The 18667-nt window shown below is 49.3% G+C and overlaps 1 long non-coding RNA gene across 1 annotated transcript; it reads right to left on the bottom strand.

Annotated features, from left to right (window-relative positions):
• Nucleotides 1–16424: 16424 nt before the first annotated feature.
• Nucleotides 16425–18390, bottom strand: LOC139312073 (uncharacterized). Its single transcript, XR_011599965.1, has 3 exons — nt 18154–18390; nt 17923–17984; nt 16425–17527 (listed from the first exon to the last, which is right to left on the bottom strand). It is a non-coding gene; the product is annotated as an uncharacterized lncRNA (long non-coding RNA).
• Nucleotides 18391–18667: the final 277 nt, after the last annotated feature.

Here is an 18667-nt window from a genome sequence, read left to right as displayed (position 1 = left end):
ATCCCTCACCCAACAGCAACACTCTGTCCTAGTCTTCCCTCCTGCACATGGCTTGCTCCAGAGGCTCCAGCTTCACGGCGATTCACCCTGATCGCCCCCCCCACCCCCGGAGAGTTTCTCGGGCTATCCAAGGGACTTACCTGTCCCTCTTTAGACACTGAGCTGCCTCTCCTTCTTCACTGTCCCTACAGGACAGTTTCGGTCCGAAGACACGCCCCCTTCCCCCCCCCCTCGGTTCCTCTGGCTGGTTTTTTCCAAGCTCCTCGGAGCCCGGCATTTTCCCAGCCAGTCATGCTGCGCCGCTTCCGGATTCTTATTCTTGTCCATCAAGTTTATATGCCGCCCTCTCTCCGAAAAGGACTCAGGGCCGCTCACAACAATAAAAACAGACAAAATCAATATTAAGTATTAAAAACCCTTAAAAATCCATTCCCCCTCGAAGGAGGATTATCCTGGGGCTGATATATTGTCAGTGAGAAGGGAAAACATCAGCCGCAATGGAAACGTCGCTTTCATCCATCAGCCGAAGAGCCTCGGGTCTTCCCGCTGGGAGTCCAAAGGAGGGAACGGCCCCTTGTAAGGGAGAGTCTCGTCTCCACACAAAACAACCAGCGAGGGAGTCGCAATCGGAGCCTTATTTCCCAGAAGGATCGTAGCAGCGCCAGTCTCGAGGGTGTGTCTGGAGGGGGTCTATGCAGCGCATGTGGCGCTGAGGCCGCTTCCCCTTCTACGCTTGCACCGTTCACAGTGTCGGAGCCGGAGGACGGAGAGGAGAACTCAGGCGAAGGGTCCCCTCCCCTCGGAAGACACAGACACGCAGAGCGCCTCTTGGGCACCCAAAGATGGCCTTGTCCCCCTTTTCCCCCAGGGCCACAGCGGGGGCGGGAATCGGCGGGCGCATCCTTGCCAGGGAGAGGCTGGACAGAGGCCCCCCCGTCTCCCACGCCAGCCTCCTCTCATACCGGCGCGCAGAAGGTCTCCGGGTGGGATAACTCGCCAAATGCCCCGGTCTCCCGGTCCGAGGGGTTGGGGCTGCGCCTTGTTCCGTCGCAGGGGGAAGGGCGGGTGGCGGGAGCGAGCGGCGGTCTTTCGGCTGTGTGCTGCACCCGGGGCGCCTCGTTCTAGACTTTCCTCCCTCGGCGTCGGGAAGCAGCGAAGGCAGCAGCGGCCCGGCCGGTCCGCCCCCCACAGAAAAAACCCAGAAAGGTCCGGGCGGAGTTGGAGGAGGAGTAGCGGTAGCCGTGGAGTAAGTAGAGGCAACGGGTGTTCTGGGCCGCCCCCGCTTCCCTCCTCGCACCGCTTCACGGCTCCCGTGGACTGGCTGGCAGGGCTGCCCAGAGGTCGACCGAAGGCTGTGCCGCGTAGAGGAAACTCAGCGCGCAGATGCAGTTCTCTTCTGGGACTTTCCGTGTTTGCCCTTCCTCATCTGACGCACCGGACAAGGAGAAACGGAGCTGCGGGCGCTTTGGGGAGTCAGGGTGGAGGCCCTCCGGCCCCTTTGCGCCCCATGGACTCCAAGGCCCAGAAGGCTCAGGGCTAGGAAAGAATGAGGGCTGAAGGCAAAGCGGGGGGGGGGCAACCCTTCCTTGCTCTCTTCCTCTCTTTCCTTCTTTTAATTTGCCTTTCCTCCTCCCCTTTTCTCCTTTTCTGGCCCTTCTTGGCTGCTCAAATGCAAAGAAGCATTTCTCCTTTTTGTTCTTTCTTTGCTTTTTGCTTTGTTTTTGCTCGCCCTCCCTCTGCCATCGAACACCCCCCCCCCCAGCACGACCCTCCCAAGTGCCGTTTTTCGCTGGCAGAGGCACCAAATTATATTTGTAGGACGTGAAGAATAAATAAATAAATAAATAAGTGTGTATTTGCTTCTTTCTAACTGTAGGAAACTGGTCCAAATATCGAAAAAGGGACTCGGTACTATCAAGGGGCAGATTGTATCAGAGCTGTTTGGAAAACCCAATTTCCGGTACTTGTTCAATAAAATATGAAAAACTTAACGGATCCCGATGGAGAAAATCTGCAGTCATTGAGCCACGTTCTCTTCGTGAAAAAGTGTGTGAATTTGTCTTTCTTAAGTTCACCCTTAACAGCACCGACTAAGGTCTCTGAGTAATCACAGAACTGTTGCGGGGCTCTGCAATGTGCAATGGGAAGAAAAGCGCTGCAATCCCCACCCCGAATCCAAAACGGTTCCCAGTTCCCCCGCTGCACATTGCAGGGCTCTGAGAATTGCATTGGGGAATCCGGGCAGCGGTGGCTGGAAAGGAGGGGCCTTTTACTTTAGGAGCTCCCGTTCCTCTCGGCTTGGCTCCTGGGCGCGGAGCGGGTTTAGGCAGCCGCGGCGGCCGCTCCTCACATTGCTGGGGAGTGAAGTCATCGCGAACATTGTCTGCCCTGAGCTGCCGCTGGGCGGCCAGAGGGGGGACCAGCCGCAAATCGTGGCACCCGCCTTGTTCCCCGAAGCTGCCGGGCGGATTCTCCCTCCCCCCCCAAGACCCTCCCGAAGAGGCTTGTTCCTCAGGCTGTGCCCTGCCCCGACCCAGATCCCCGCCGCCTGGAACTGCCCGAAAATAGCCGAAGGGTGGGGGCCGGTGGGTGGGCGGGGCTACATTCGGCGTATAAGACGCACCCAGATTTTCACCCCCTTTTTGAGGGTAAAAAGGTGCATCTTATACACCGAAAAATACAGTAAATACTGTAGGTGCCTTTTTCCCCCTAGAAAAGATGTGTTGGGGTTTGATTTCCCTCGCTGTCTTCCCTTCCTGCGACTAGGCCCACAGAGATCCTTCCATTGAAAACACCTTTCATTGCAGCACCACACCAGCCTCCCTGCTGTCGGAATCAGCTACTAGCTGCACAGGCCGCTGAGGGGCCACAACACAAGCAAAGTCAAGGGGAAAACCAGATTCACTTAACAACCGTGTTATTAATTTAACAACTGCAGTGATTCACTTAACAAATGTGGCAAGAAAAGCCATAAAACGCGGCAAAACTCATTTAACAAATTTTTCCCTTAGCAACATCAATTTCAGGCTCAATTGTGGTCCTAGGTTGAGGACCACCTGTACAGAATGGAGGCAAAATCTCTGAGCAGCGAGAGCCTCGTTTACGTTGACTGGAAATCTAATCCGGGGCTCCTGCTGGACATGCGAGAATTCGAGGAAGCTTTAGGACAGCTCCTTTGAGGGGATAAAAAAGGCATCCTTGGCTCAGCTAGGAAGCCGAAGTATAACAAGGATTTAAAATGTTCTCTTTGTACATTTACTGCCTAAGAGAGTCTCCACCTGCTCTCTGCACATGCTCCCTGCCTGCCTGCCTCCCACAAGATGAGGCGGCAAGGATCCTGTGGAGGTTGGCATGTCCTGCAAAGAAAAGGACACAGGAAGCTTTTGTGCCGCCTCCAAAGGTCTGGGCAAGCTTGGTGCTTTGGGTGGTCAGGGTAAGGTGGGCATATCTCAGACTTCAAGCAGGATGGCCGGACAATGCACGGAGCCCTGCTTTGAAAGTCCCTTCCAGCCTTTCGGCCCTGACTTCATACAGTGGAGTCCTCAGGCAGCCCAAGGTCTCAACGCATCTCCTCCTTTCTCCCTTTCCTCCCTCGAAGGGAGCCTGGGAGCCTTTTAAAGGGGCCGTCCTGCACTCTCCCCACAGCAGAGACAGGGCTGCAATGGAAGGTCCCAGGATGGATGTCAGCCATCAAGTCCTTGTTGGCTCTTCTCCTTCCAAGTCCCACTTTCCCTCCCATACACAGTCCTGGGGAACAGCCTGGCTTGCACTGCTTTGATCTTGGTAGGGAGCCTGGTCTCTCCTGTCCTCCAATGTCCGTCATTCATGGCACCTGATCGGTCCTGTCCCCTTACAGCCGACAGGGATCCCACTGGCTTTGCAGCTGCGTCCCCAGCCTCCTGGCTGCCGCCCCTGGATAATACAGGTGGTAGAAAGTGGTCCCTGAAAGGCCAGTGGGAAGAGGACCTTGTGTCCCTCTTCCCAGGTGAGGAGGGATCTGTAGGTTCCTGAAGCCTCCAGAGAGAGATCACTAGAGCTGGAAGGGACCTTCCAAAATTTCACATTTTACATGTTGAATGTCATAGAAAATAGTGCTGCTAAACAACCACAACAAAAAAGGAAAAGACACTCTTGGCAGCGAATCGCCTCCTGAATCTCACTTTTTTTTGACGGATTTAGATACCCCGCATTTGAGTCACAGAGGGCGGAGTGTAATAAAATCTTCAAAATAAAAAACCCGAATACAGTATATCAAGAAAAGAATCTACTCAAGGAAAGAATCCGCTCACGGGGTTGCGGTCCCATCCCGCCCCTCCCCCCCCGTGACTATCCTAAACGTTCCCCAATTTTTCCGGGTCGGGTAAGCAGTCCGGAGCGGGGTAGCCGGGAAGGAGGCTATGGGTTTTTGGGGGGTGGGAGGGGCATATGCGGAAGCGCCCTTGAGGTGGAGCTTGAGCCTAGGCCAGCTCTTGCAGCTGCTCCCTGGCCGTGGTGCACCGTCGGCGGTCGCCCGGGAACCTAAGGCGTTACGTGTCAGGGGTGCACCGTCGGCCGTAGCCTGGGAACCTGAGGCGTTACGTGTCAGCGATGTGCCCGTGCCCGTCCTCGGCTATATAAGCCGCTACCTCTCGTGGATGAGAGACACTTGGGCGTCTGCTGGCTATTCGGCGGCTTGTGTTCCGTGGAGAAGGCGCCATGAACAACAGTGAGTGAGGCGGGGAGATGCGGATCCAGAAGAGGGGATGGGGCGCCGCTCCTCTCCCGCTGCTCTCGCCCAGGGCGGAAAGGGGGGCAGCGGGAGCCTCTGGCCGCCCAAGACAGGCCAGAGGGGCTCCGAGGGGCCTGAGGGCAGTCAGGGAGATGGAGAGGGACCTTTTCTCGATGCAGCCTCCTTTTATACGGCTTTGGAGCCTTCTGATGATGTCTCGTACTTTGAGACCGATGTCGGTGTTTCTCTTGAAATTATACACCGCCCAGAGTCTCTCGGTGCGGAGTATCTAAATTCCACGAGGAACATGGAATGTAAGAGGCGGGATCCACTCCGTCAAAGCCCACCTGCGGAAGGAGCTGCCACCAGCCGTGGGGGAGGGAGCACCTAAACCCTCCATCTTTCCCTAATTCCGGAAAATGCCACCACATCTGGGATTTTGGATAAAACTTCCTCTGGGATCAAAGGTGTAACTCTTACTCTTACTTTCCTTGTTGCAGGACCAAGGAGCCTGGAGGTGTCCCTCCTTCTGGCCCTCCGACCAGGGCCCCCCAGATTCAGAGGTCAGTTTGTGGAGGGGCTGGAATCTCCTTGGGCCTTTCGCCTCTGGCTCTCTTGGCCCCCTCAGGGGCTGAAGGGGGTCGTGAGAGGGGAAGAACCGCCTGGGAGAGGGAGGGAGACTCCTTGGCTGCAAAGGGAGCCCCAAAGCCCCTTCCTTTCTTTACCTGCCTTCACCTATTTTAGCATAAAGAGGTCAAAGAAAAGCTCTTGACAAATGTTGAGGCATCTTCAGTCTGTGTGTCTGTGTGTCTCTGTTTTCATCTCTGGTCAATTGTCCCCTTGCAGGTCCAAACGAAGCCCAGAGAGGTTTGTGTCTGAAGGTGGAACTGGACCTTTCTCTAGTCTCAGGTGAGGCTCTGCCATCCTTGTGTTTCTCTGGGCACCCACCGTTCCTGGGAGGCCCTGAGTAAGAACCCTGGGAGGGAAACTGGATGGGGACCGAATGCCCCAAATCACGCCCCTCCCCCCAAAGAGCCCCGATGGCGACCAACAGTCTGAATTTGACCTCTGTTGCTCTTGCAGCTCAGGATGGATTCCAGTCTGGGACCCCTCTACAGATCCAGCCTGAGAATCCTCTGGTCGGAGGTGAGTGCGAGAGGGAAGAGGGGATCGTGCTCTGCCAGCCACCCCTGCAGAGGAATTGCCTCCAGCATGAAAGGCGGGTGTGGGGGAGGGTCTTGGTGGCAGCTCCTTCTCCTTGCGCAGAAGCCCCCTGGGATCCTGGGAAAAGGGGGGTGCCAGAAAATACGGAATGAGCACTAGATAATTAATAGCCAAGGGATCGATGTAGAATAGAATAGAATTCTTTATTGGCAATTGTGATTGCACGGACAAGGAATTTGTCTTTGGGGCATATGCTCTCAGTATACATAAAGACAAGATACATTCCTCAGGAATCATAAGGTAGAACACTTAGTGATAGTCATAGGGTGCAAATAAGCAATCAAATCATACTAGTAAACAATCAATATATAGGGAGAGATCTGGGTACAGTGAGTCTTTGGAGTATGTTGACTGTTGAAAGCTACTTTGTGGGGCAGCTTTGCTGAAACTCTTTGGGGTTCAGCTGTCAAAACTGTCCCATGTCTGTTTCTTCACAGATCAAGAGGGATCTTTGCTTCCTTGGAACTTCCATTTTCTCTTTCTCTGGCAATGGTAAGCAAATTTGAGTTTGGGGGATATATGTGGGTTCCAGTGAGAATTAGTCAGGATTCAGGTAAACATTTCAAACCTGATTCCCTTCTAACCACTGCGGTGGCAGAGTGCTTAGAAGGCAGTGCTGCAGGCTACTTATGCTGACTGTCAGCAGTTCAATTCTCACAGGCTCAAGGTTGACTCAGCCTTCCATCCTTCTGAGGTGGGTAAAATGAGGAGTCAGATTGTTGGGACCAATAGGCTGACTCTGTAAACCGCTTAGAGAGGGCTGTAAAAGCACTATGAATCCGTATATCAGTCTAAGTGCTATTGCTATCTACTCGATGTGTGACTATTTTGAAATGTTATATATGTATATATAACATTAGAAAGTAGTTAATAGATGAAGTTGAGCATTATATATGTATCGTATATGTATATGTAATTTGTGTGTTTGATTAAGAGAAACTTGTTCAGTTTTTCTTATAATTGTTTTAAATGTCTTTTTTAAATACGAATAAAGTTTGTTATTAAAAAAAAAAAAGAGAAAGAAATGTAACCCTCCATCTTGAACTGCCCATCTCTGATCTGGACAGCTGAGGAATGAGGAGCAAGCTTATGAGTGGCAGCCCATTTGCCTCACTCAATGCTTGGATTCCCTAGGACAGAGATGGCTAACCTTTTTGCCCTCATGTGCCAAAAGCAGGGGGAGCGCGGGAAGTCACCCACGTGTGTGCCCACACCCATAACACAATGCGCCCTGCCACTGCGCATGTGTGCGGATGCCCCCCCACCCCCCCGCTTTTAGCATGTGATGGTCCAGTGGGCCCGGTAGGCCTGTTTTTCAACCTCCCCAGGCTCCAGAGGCTTTCTGGAGGCCCTCTGGAGGCAGGAAGCAGCCCATTTCCCAACTTCCGGTGGGACCAAAAGGCCCAAAAATCAGCTGGCCGGCGCACACATGCGTGCTGGAGCTGAGTTACGGCAACGCTCATGTGCCCACTGATATGGCTCCGTGTGCCACCGGTGGCCCCCGTGCCATAGGTTCGCCATCACGGCCCTAGGACTTCCCCCTCCAGGACCCCCTGAATAGGACCCAGAGCTCAGCATCTTCTTCTCATCCTCAGTGTTGAGTTCAGGAGAACCCAATGCTGCCCTGTGCCAACTGATATAGGATTTCAGAGGGAAATTTTACAAAAGGATCCAATCCAAGGGCCGATATTCCTTCTGAACAAATTCTAAGGATATTCCCACATCAAGAGATGGGGACATTTTAAATCCAAAGTGTTCTTTATGTCTCCAATTTGTCTTATGTTTGTCTCCTATTTGTTTTTTCAGGTGGATCCAGAGAGGCAGCATATTTCATTCTGCTCTTGAACTGCTCACCGCTTGGTGGTTACGGTAGTTCCAGGAAGTGGCCCTCTCCAGCCTTGAGGTCTGTTTGCAGCAGAATGATCCACCATCGCCCACCCCTCCGTCTATCCAGCCACCCGTCCACCCCGTCCTTCTGGCTTCTCACAGGCCTGCATGCCCAGATCCAGCTGGTGCCTAAGGAGGTTTCTTCAGGACTCTCCTGGACACTCCACGGAACTAAGAGCAACGTCTTTATCAGCAGAGACTCAGCAAAAGGCCGGCCACCTTCATACTTTCCCCTCTGAGAAGCTTCATATACAGGTCGTCCTTGAATAACGACTAAGTCAACGGCTGCCTTAGTGACCATTCAAAGTTTCAATTGCACTGAAAAAGGTGAATTATGACTTACAGCACTTGCAGGGTCCTCGTGGTCTCCTGATGAAAATTCAGATGCTTGAAAATGGACAAATATTTATGACGTTTGGGGCACCCTGGGATTTCCAGGAGCCAAGGAAATGCGGGAGCCAGATTCACTGAACAACCGTGTTACTGAGGGGACCTCTTGGATGAGAAGCAAGAAAAGCCCAGTTGCCTCTTGAAAAAGCACCTTTGGGACAACCCTGACCTGGATGGCTGGGAATCTCTGTAGATGTCGGACCATCTGCCTAACTTGAGAACTGCAGTGATTCACTTTACAACCGGGGCAAGAAAGAGCAAAACTCATTTAGCCACAAAATGTTGGGCTCAGTTGTGGTCATACGTGGAGGACTACTTGGACACAAGAAATTGACATGCATTTTACTCGGATGGGTTTTTATAGCCTCCCAAAATGAGCCATACAGCCATTCTCAGGGCTGCCTGATTTTGCACTGTAAAAGTCCAGAGCATTTAAAACTGGAGTCTCCTCGGCTTTGATTTTCCTATTGGAAATACTTTGCACCTGAAAAATGGGATTCTTTTTATAAGTCAGTTGAGTTGCTGAGAATTTAACTGACCTCAGGGCTTCCATCCGCAGGAAATACTAATTGAATAATGTATATTTTTACGTTGAGATTTCCTTTTACTTGAAATATGAATGTATAACAGTTGAAGTATACGAAGAAAAACTTTGACTACAAAATATAATAAATTCATATTTATATTTATATTGATTATATTTGTATAATATGTTGAATAAATAAATTTGTATTTCCTTCTTTGTAACTGTAGGAGACTTTTTGCATCAGAACTCTTTGGAGGAACAAATTTTCAGCAGTTGTTCAATTAAGAATTTAAAAATTAAAAGAGAAAGATTCTGATGGAGCAAATCTATAGTCAGTGAGCCATGTTGTGTTCAAGAAAAAGAAATGGGTGTATTTGTCCTTATTACGTTCACTGTGAACAGCTCCAACTAAGATTTCTAAATGATCACAAAACTAGGGTCCAAAAATGAGATGTAGACACTGACATTTGTGTGTGTGTGTGTGTGTGTGTGTGTGTGTGTGTGTGTGTGCATGTGCGTGTTTGAGAAAGGCTGTTGTTGGGGAGAGAAGCCCCTTTGGATTCAGGCTAGGTCTGTACATCCCTGGTCTGGGAATCCTGATTGGAGGAGACATTGCTCAGCCCTTCAAGGTAGTCCAGACAACAAACATAAAAATTAGTACTAGCTCTATCTCTCAATGTAAGGTTACAATACAGAATCTTGCAACTGTGAAAGTATTTGTCGCGCCTTCTCCTTTTGCTCTCTGGGAAGCTAGAGAATTCTTTCTGAAACACTCTCCTGTTGTGGTCCGCAGGCGGCCTGTGGAGCTGGCAGCAGAGTCAGACAGTGAGGAGGTTGGGGAGGAACATGGGGCAGTCCTGGAGTCTGGGGAAGGCTCGGACGAGGGCTCTGCATCAGAGGCAGAGAGGGGGCCAGGGCCATCTGGGTGGTATGTGCTGCCTCCGGAGTTTCCAGGCTCTGACATCAGCGAGGCAGCGCCTGTTCCCAATTTGTGCATGCGCAGAGTTGCCAGAAGGCAAGAACAGTTAAGAAAAAATGGACAACTCGTGAACAGGGCTTGGAGATGATTGGCCTGCCCCATCAGACATAAAAGAGGAGCAAAGGCACGTGAGCCTTTGCAGGAAGCAACGTTGTTCATTCTGGTCAGTTTACATTTTGAAGCTCCGTTTTTGTCTCTGTGCTCCGTGTGGCCTTGCACCACTAATTGCCAGTTAGGTCTTTGGCAGCGGGTCAAGGGAGATCGAGGTGGGTGCTTATCAGCCTTATCCCGAAGGACTGTGGCAGGCTTCTGTCGGACTCTTTACAAACTATTTGTGACTCATTATGGGCTGTGAATGGACATAATTCACAGCCGTTGAAATAAAAAGAGGGTTTGTGGGACTAAGCGTGTGTTTTTATTGTCTCAGGAATCCAGGTCAGAACATTTCCATGCATCACAAACCCCTTTTTCCTGAAGGTTGTCCAGTCTGCAGCTCTTCCCTGCCTCCCAAGATAATTCCCAGGTACCACAGCTCCATCCCAACACCTGTTTCCTAGATGCCTTTTCTCAGAGACTGTTTGCAAAGAAAAACAGAGAGATGTAAGCCTGTAAAATCAGGTTTTGCTCTATTGTCACTGAGGACGAAGAGCATGAATAATATCAGCTGAAAGGGAAAAATGCCCTTAATTCATCCCTGGACTAGAGGAAAGGGAGGTTGGACAAGCAATCCTGTCTGGTCCCTCAAACTCTGGACCCTCTTACATCCCTCAGGGAGATTAAAACAGGCTGGAATTTACTTTTCCTCCCAGGGAATTCTCCCCAAGGGCAAACAGAAACATTTGCCTCCAGATGAGATCAGTTCTCCAAGTATTAGGAGATCCAGACATGTTCTGGATTGATGTGATTTCTCACAGACATTACAAGATCCGTGATCCTTCCACCCCCAGCTCCCAGGATGAGACCCCCTCCTCACCTGATCTTTTCCCAACCCCCGGGGCAGCAGGGACAGCAGATGCTCCAGCCGCAGTCACTGACGAGAGCACAGCTGGTGCAGGCAACTGCAATGCTCCTGGGGCCCCTCGGCCTCCTGGCAGCAGCAGAGACCCCAGAAGGAGTGTCGGAGATGAGGGGATTGAAGAGGCACTCATCAAATTTGCAAAGGACACCAACCACTTTAGCCAGCACTTTAGACCGACTCAAGATTCAGAAGGATCTTGACAGAGTCGATCCCTGGGGCCTATGCAGCAAAATGCAATTCTTTGATGAGAAAAGTCAAGTTTTACACTCAGACAAGAAAAAAACCAATGCACAGGTCTAGAATAGGTGGTGCCTGGCTCAACTGGAGTAACCGTGAAAGGAGCTTGGAGTCCTAGTGGACAATCACTTAAATAGGAGACAGCAGTGCATTATATTTATTTATTTATTTATTTATTTATTAATAAAATTTATATGCCGCCCTGTCTCCAAAGACTCAGGGCAGCTCACAACAATAAAACAATCAGTTAAAATTATAAAATACATAATGTACACATATGGGTTATATTAAAACCCCCAAACTCTAAAAACCCTCTCAGTCCAGGCTGGGTGATGTAAACAACCACCTCTTTAATTCGCGGCGGAAGGTGCAAAGGTCGGGGGGGCCAACCGGAGCCCCAGGGGGAGGTGATTCCAAAGGTGATTATAGCTGCCAAAAAAGCCAGTGGGCTGTAGCAACAGTTGCAAGATCAGCTGTAGTGTTAGTACTGCTTTGTACCCTTTGTACTACTTGGTCTTAGCAAGAAAGACCACGCCTAGAATCAGTGGTGGGATTCAAGTAATTTAACAACCGGTTCTCTGCCCTAATGATTTCTTCCAACAACCAGTTTGCCAAACTGCTCAGAAAGTTAACAACTGGTTCTCCCGAAGTGGTGCGAACCGGCTGAATCCCACCAATGCCTAGAATACTGGATCCAGTTTTGGTCACCAATGCAACAAAGACGTGGAGACTCTGGAAAGAGTGCAGAGAAGAGCAACCAAGAGGTTCCGGGGACTAAAACGGTTGCAGGAATTGGCTGTGTCTAGTCTGACAAAGAGAAGGACTAGCAGCCACATGATAGCTGAGGGGCTGCCATAAAGAAGAGGGGGACAGCCTATTCTCCAAAGCACCTGAAGGGGGACAAGAATTAAGGGATGGAAACTAATCAAGGCTATTTGAATGGACCTCCAGAAGATGGAGACCGGATTCTCCACTGGCTAGTAGGCTTAGCCAGTTTCTCAGCCTGGAAAAAAAAATGCATCTGGGGAAGGGAAAAGCTTCAAAATCAGCCCCATGGACGTCTCTGGAGTCTGGGGCTTGCAGGAAAGCTTTGGAGCAGAGCAAAGAAGCAGATCGGGTGAGTCTCCAGCAGGGGGCAGGGCAAACAAGAAGGAAATTGGCCCTGGAAGAGTCAGCTATTTCTCAATACTTTGATAAGGGAGAATTAAACATGCCTTCTACTTCTTTGCCACTTAACTCCCATGTAACGCCCCTCCTGCGCGAGCTGCACTGGCTCCCGGTGGTCTTCCGAGTGCGCTTCAAGGTTTTGGTTATCACCTTTAGAGCGCTCCATGGCCTAGGACCTGGTTATCTACGGGACCGCCTGCTACCACCAATAGCCTCCCACCGACCAGTACGCTCCCATAGAGAGGGGCTCCTCCGGGTGCCGTCGGCCAAACAATGTCGACTGGCGGCCCCCAGGGGGAGAGCCTTCTCTGTGGGGGCACCTACTATCTGGAACGAGCTCCCCCCCGAGATACGGAGGATTCCGGATCTGCGCACCTTCCGTCGCACGCTTAAGACGTTTCTATTCCAGCAAGCCGGCCTGACTTAAACTTCTCCGTTTTTAAATGGGAATTTTAAATTCGGTTTTAAATTATTGGGGTTTTAAATATGGTTCAGCCAAATTTATTTAATTTGTTTTATCTCTATTTTAAATTTTGTATTTATATGTTTTATTTTTATGGCTGTTCACCGCCCTGAGTCCTTCGGGAGTAGGGCGGTATACAAATTCAATAAATAAATAATAAATAATAAATAATTAACTTTGTACTCTTACCTTAACAGCTTTAAAGAAGTTTTTTACGGCCGGCCCGTAGGATGCTTTTTAGATCTTTATAACTTTAAATTTAGGAGGCTCCCTGATTGCCCAAAGGCAAGGAGGGGAATGGATGAAGTCGGAATCAGGAAGTCTGAAATTACTGACTATGGGAATAGTTTCCTGTTTGACCACCAGAGGGATCCAAAGACCAGAATATTCCTCATTAGTTATCTAGAAAAGAAACCTACTGTTTGATGGTGATTAAACCCCGCAAGGTAAATTACAGAAGAATTTTTAAATATGATGGACAATTTAGTATTGGTAAACTCCTGGAGGAAGAAAAAAAAATGGATTATTTTATTCAATGCAACTATTTAGAAAGAAGAAAACTGAAGAAAAGATGCAAAAGTGCTTGGATCAATTTAGAAATACAGAGATGGAATTGCAAAAAACACAAATGGATTCTAAAATTCTACCACAAGATAAATTGCTACACCAGCAACTCTCTCTGTTAACAGTCTGAGCAATAGAAACTAAACTGAACCCTGTGGAAGGGAGGCATTTTGAATCTGCAAATAAACCAGGAAGGCGGCTGGCATGTAAACTGAGAAAGGAAAGGAAAAAGAAAAGGGTGGAGAAAAACCGAGAAGGTGACCCAGTAATAACAAATAATGATCTCATCAAAGAGTCATTTTTATAACTGTTAGACGTTGAACAAATAGAAGGCTCCCTACAGAAATAAGTCGCCCCAAAGCTCTCATCAGCTCAAAGACGGAAAGCTCTGTTCCCTCCTGGCAACTTTTGGCTGTAATGGGCACAAACATCCCAGAAAGCAACACTATACAGGACAATGCATTGTCAACTCACAATCTGAATATAAGCGCCTCTTTGGGACTTTTCTCAGTTTCAGCACAGTAGATAATTCAGATGAATATACAGGTGGTCCTCGCTTAACGACCACTCCTTCAGCAACAGAAATACGAGGAAGAGACTTACAACAGGTCCTCAAAGTGATGGCTGTGCACGGGACTGCAATCGGGATGCTTGGCAACCCACCCGCACTTACCACCTATTGCCAATCGCCCCACAACCATGGGATCGCGAGAGGCAAACTTTCCTGCTGGTTCCCCTGAAGGCCAAGGACGAAGCCAGGAAGCCAGCAGGGAAGGCCTCAAGCAATATCCCAGTTTCATACTCATATAATGTCTTGTCTCTGGAATCTGAGATTGCTCAGCAGTTTCTCTAAATTGGTAGATTTGTGCAGACTTCATATTGCCAATAGTGTTACTGTTATTCCAAAGGATGTACAGCTGACCTTCATCACACACCTAATGTAATCTCCAGTGGGATGATATTCCCCAGGCTAGGCTACCTGTTGTATGTTACTCACAGTCTCAGAGTAATTCCACACTTGGGAAACTAATCACATGCTTCTATCCAAGGCTTTCACCGTTTGTCCATTGGAAGCAAGACTCGGGGTATGACAAGTGCTTAAGACGCTACTATAAATGTCTGCAGACTCCTTATCTGATTGTATCTTATCTGATTGAGGACTGATTGTATCCAGAAAAGATATGTACAATATTTGCAATCAAATTGCATCATGGATCTTTTCCCTTTGAAGTTCAAAATGTGCCTCATGCTGCTTTCTCCTTTTCTTGCATCTGAAGGAGAATTCCAAGAGGCCTCCAGGTATCTTCTGCCTTCCAAGGAAGATTCCCCAACTTTGCTTGTAAATCCTTTTGACCCACAAAGATTGTCTCTCAGTTGATTCTCTTCCACAGGATTCCAGGATTTAGGAAGCATGATATCAAGATTCCCAACAGCCACATATTTCTCTTCTCATATTTAAGCTAATTATGACATTACATGCAATACAAAATGGAGTGTGTATTGTTTCTAAAGTGCTTAGCATAAAATGGATGCCGTTAGAAGAACGATAAGCCGTTTTTAAAAAATACGTAACAGGATGAGCTAAATGTCAAACCACAAGCCTCACCAACATCGGTGCCAGCTGAAACTGCAAGCAGAGAACAAAAGGAACAATAGAGCTTATGCAAAGTAGCAATTGGTTAAAACTGTGACGCATTAAGGGAAATAGGGCTGCAAGAGGGAGGAGGGAGGTAAATTGAGCGCTTCAACAGGATGTTGTGCTAAAAATAAAGTTTTTTCAGAGAAACAAGCGAAATGTTTTAAAGAGGAAGAGGTGAGGGTGGAAATGGGTCTTGTGTAAGGAGAAAAAAAGCTGATTTATGCTTTGTTCTGGGTCCACTCTTGTTGCCCCCGTATTTGCAAGCGACGTTTCCATTTCGGCTGACGTTGTGCAAGCTGTTGCTTGTTCACCCGGACCTCTCCCTGCTTCGGCAGGCCCGGCAAGAGAGCAGGCTGCCACGGGGGGCTGGATGCGGGTGTCCCTGGCCAGCCTCTCCCTGGGAAGGATGCGCCCGCCGATTCCTGCCACTGCTGTCGCCCGGGGGGAGAAGGGAGGCAACGCGAGTCTTTGGGCCCCGAAGACTCGCTCTGGGTGTGTTCGGAATGGAAACGGCCCAAGGGTAGACCCGTCGCTTGAGTTCTCCCCTCGGTCCTCCCGCTCTGATGCTGTGGACTGCGTAAGCGTAGAAGAGGAAGTAGGCTAAGCAGCCACTACACAGCGGTGCCTGCTCCTGCCTACACCACACAGACACACCCGGGATTGGAGCTGCTAGGATCGACTGCAAGGCGCCGTTCCCTCCTTCGGATGCCCAGCGGGAAGATCCGAGGCTTTTCGGCTCCCAAGTGTCGAATGATGGATGAAAGCGACGTTTCCACTGAGGCTGAACTTGTTCCTTCTCACTGAAAAGAGACCCAACCTTGTTGACTGAAAGTCTGACGTCCTTACTTTGCAAATCGATAGAAAACCCTCCCCATCCCCACCCCTAGAGGACGACGATCAATAGGCCGCATTAACGGATAGGATAACGGTATATGAGATACCTTGGTCACCCCGAGAGGACTTTGGGGGGGGGGGGGGCTGCAAGGAAAGTGTTTCCGAAAGAACTCCCTTGTTTCCCAGAGAGGAAAAGGTGAGGAAGATTCTGTATTGTCATCTTACAGTGAGAGATGGAGCTCCTATTCATTCTCCCGTTTCTTGTCTGGACCGCCTTGAAGGGCTCTCCAATGTCTCCTCGGATCAGGATTCCCAGACCAGGGATGGAGCCTGCCTAGCCTGAATCCAAGGGGGCTTCTGTACACACCGACAGCCTTTCCCAAACACAGACACACACAGACACACATGTATGTGTCCACACACACCTGATTCGGAGGACCCCAATTCTGTGATTATTTAGAAAGGTTAGTTCCTGCTGTTAATGGTGAACTTAAGAAAGACAAATTAAGACACATTTTCATGGACAGACCGTGGCTCAATGACTACAGATTTTTTCCTTCGGGATCTTTTCATTTTTTAAAATATTTCATTGAATTACTGCTGAAAATTTGTTCTCCCAAAGAGCTCTCATACACGCTGCCCCATGATAATCCCGAGTCTGTTATTTGATATTTTAAAAAGTTTCCAACAGTTACAAAGAAGCAAATACAAATGTATTTATTCATCATATTCTACAAATATAATCAAATATGAATATGAATTTATTATATTTTGTAGTCAATGTTTTTCTTTGTATACTTCAACTGTCATGCATTCATATTTCAAGTAAAAGGAAATCTCAATATGAAAATATACTCAATTAGTATTTCCTGCGGATGGAAGCCCTCAGGTCAGTTAAATTCTCAGCAACTCAACTGACTTATAAAAAGAATCCCATTTTTCAGGTGAAAAGTATTTCCAATAGCAAAATCAAAGCCAAGGGGACTCCAGTTTTAAATGCGCAGGACTTTTACAGTGCAAAATCAGGCAGCCCTGAGCATTTTGGGAGGCTATAAAAACCCATCGGAGTAAAAAGGCAGGTCAATTTCTTGTGTACAAATAGTCCTCCACATATGACCACAATTGAACCCAAAAATTTGTTGCTAAATGAGTTTTGCTCTTTCTTGCCACGGTTGTAAAGTGAATCACTATCGGTGTCATGTTAGGAACATGGTTCAGTGTCTACAGAGACTCCCAGCCATCCAGGTCAGGGTTGTCCCAAAGGTGCTTTTTTCAAGAGGCAACTGGGCTTTTCTTGCTTCTCATCCAAGAGGTCCCCTCAGTAACACGGTTGTTCAGGGAATCTGGCTCCCGCATTTCCTTGGCTCCTGGTCACCACAGGTGCCCCAAATGTCATAAATATTTGTCCATTTTCAAGCATCTGAATTTTCATCAGGAGACCGTGAGGATCCTGCAACTGCTGTAAGTCGTAATTCATCTTTTTCAGTGCAATTGAAACTTTGAATGGTCACTAAGGCAGCCGTTGACTTAGTCCTTATTCAAGGACGACCTGTGTATGAAACTTCTCAGAGGGGAAAGTATGAAGGTGGCCGACCTTTTGCTGAGTCTCTGCTGATAAAGACGTTGCTCTTTGTTCCGTGGAGTGTCCGGGAGAGTCCTGAAGAAACCTCCTCAGGCACCAGCTGGATCTGGGCATGCAGACCTGTGAGATTCTCCAGCAGGAGCCAGAAGGACGGGGTGGACGGGTGGGTGGATAGATAGACGGAGGGGTGGGCGATGGTGGATCATTCTGCTGCAAACAGACATCAGGGCCACTTCCTGGAACTACCGTAACCACCAAGCGGTGAACAGTTCAAGAGCAGAATGAAATATGCTGCCTCTCTGGATCCACCTGAAAAAAACAAACAGAAGACCAATATAAGACAAATTGGAGACATAAAGAACACATTGGATTTAAAATGTCCCCATCTCTTGATGTGGGAATATCCTTAGAATTTGTTCAGAAGGAATATCGGCTCTTGGATGGGATTGTTTTGTAATTTTTCCCTCTGAAATCTTATATCAGTTGGCACAGGGCAGCATTGGGTTCTCCCGAACTCAACACTGAGGAGGAGGAGAGGATGCTGAGCTCTGGGTCCTAGAGATGGGATCCCCAGGGAATCCCAGCATTGACCAATTCTCACTGGGTGCCACCGAGACCCTCCCCCACACCCGCCTTGCATGCTGCAGGCAATTCCCTCTGCAGGGCTGGCTGTCAGAGCAGGATCCCCGCTTCTTTCCTCTCACCTCCAACCGGAGGATTCTCAGGCTGGATCTGAAGACTGGTCGAAGGCTGGAATCCATCGGAGCTGCAAGAGCAACAGAGGTCAAATTCAGGCTGTTGGTCGCCATCGTGGCTCCTGGGGGTGTGTGATTTGGGGCGTTCGGCCCCCATCCAGTTTCCCTCCCAGGGTCCTTACTCAGGGCCTCCCAGGAACGGTGGGTGCCCGGAGAAACGCGAGGAAGGCAGAGCCTCACCTGAGACTCGAGAAAGGCCCAGTTGCACCTTCAGATCCAATCCTCTCTGGGCTTCCTTTGGACCTGCAAGGGGACAATTGACCAGAGATGAAAACACAGACAGATACAGACAGACACACAGACACACAGAATGAAGATGCCTCAACATTTGTCAAGAGCTTTTCTTTGACCTCTTTATGCTAAAATAGGTGAAGGCAGGTAAAGAAAGGAAGGGGCTTTGGGGCTCCCTTGGCAGCAAAGGAGTCTCCCTCCCTCTCCCAGGCGGATCTTCCCCTCCCACGTCCCCCTTCAGCCCCTGAGGGGGCCAAGAGAGCCAGAGGCGAAAGGCCCAAGGAGATTCCAGCCCCTCCACAAACTGACCTCTGAATCTGGGGGCCCCTGGTGGGAGGGCCGGAGGGAGGGACACCTCCAGGCTCCTTGGTCCTGCAACAAGGAAAGTAAGAGTAAGAGTTACACCGGTGATCCCAGAGGAAGATTCATCCAAAATCCCAGGGGTCCCGCAGGACACGTTTAT

This window comes from Pituophis catenifer, unplaced genomic scaffold, assembly GCF_029215685.1.
Source record: "Pituophis catenifer annectens isolate HBS135680 unplaced genomic scaffold, rPitCat1.0.hap2 SCAF_2, whole genome shotgun sequence".
In the NCBI taxonomy this organism is placed as follows: domain Eukaryota; kingdom Metazoa; phylum Chordata; class Lepidosauria; order Squamata; family Colubridae; genus Pituophis; species Pituophis catenifer.
Note: the sequence above shows the minus strand (reverse complement) of the source record. Positions and strands in the feature narration are given on the sequence as shown.